Consider the following 1,123-nt stretch of genomic DNA (forward strand, 5'->3'; position numbering starts at 1 on the left):
TTAAGATACTTTTTAGCTACTGAGAATGAAAGACAAACCTGTCATGCTATCTGAGAATGAGTAATTCAAAGTGGGTGAGTTAGATGAGAGCAGAGTGACACACGGTGTTCTAATACAAAATGTGCCACGAGGCGTTGGAATCAGGCGCTCGTCAATTTTTGGGCGTGAGGAGTTATTGGTATCATCTAAACACTGATTTGTTTGCCTTGCCTCCAATGAAATAAATATCCATCTATCTGGAATAGAACTCAAGTTATGTGCAATTGAAGGAAGTGAAGTTGTCTGGTTTCAGTGGTGAAATTAGTGAGAAAATGACGGCCAAAATTTGGTAAAACTAAGAAGTAAAGGGTCCTTGAAAACAGAAAAATGTTTTTCAATGTTAATCAATGTTTTTCAGTAAAATTCACATGGAAATTTATTTTTATATGGACGTAAAAGAGGTTGAGCCAAAAAAAAAAATTAAAAATCGGATAAAAATGTCCAAACTGGTGGAGAAATGCCTATGTCCCCGATTTCTGTATTTTGACGAGCGCCTGATTTCTCCACGCTGCCTCACAAATACCAGTTGAAGGGAGAACACTCACACTCGAAATACGACAGGAAACCACGCACAAGAATCACACCAACGTTCCAGTCTTCAATAATGTGCACGTGAGAAGCAAAAACCAAATTTGGTCAGCAAAAGAAAATTCCCTTTTGTGGAATTTTGAGATTCGTAAACACAAAACAAGCAAAGAAAAAAAAAACTTGCACCAGAAACGGCACTTGAAAAAATAATTACTAAGCAAACAGTCAAATAAATACATGCCATCAAAATGAACAAAACTTGAATAAAGTAAATATGAAACAAAACTAACAATCCACTCTTAATTGTACGTGCCTAACAAACGTAAAGAACAGAAATACCCGAGACAGACGGAAGCAATACCTAATCATAAAGTGCTTTTAGGAAAGAAAAAAACGAACACTTTACTAACAGAAACTGCATACGCCATGGGTGTTATCCCCATCGACACAATTTAGATCAGTTAGGAGGCGGGCTTCCGACAGTGTCTCTCAGGGCCACCCCTGACAGACTGAGAGAGAGAGAGAGAGAGAGAGAGAGAGAGAGAGAGAGAGAGAG

This window comes from Aplysia californica, unplaced genomic scaffold (genome assembly GCF_000002075.1).
Source record: "Aplysia californica isolate F4 #8 unplaced genomic scaffold, AplCal3.0 scaffold00064, whole genome shotgun sequence".
NCBI lineage: Eukaryota > Metazoa > Mollusca > Gastropoda > Aplysiida > Aplysiidae > Aplysia > Aplysia californica.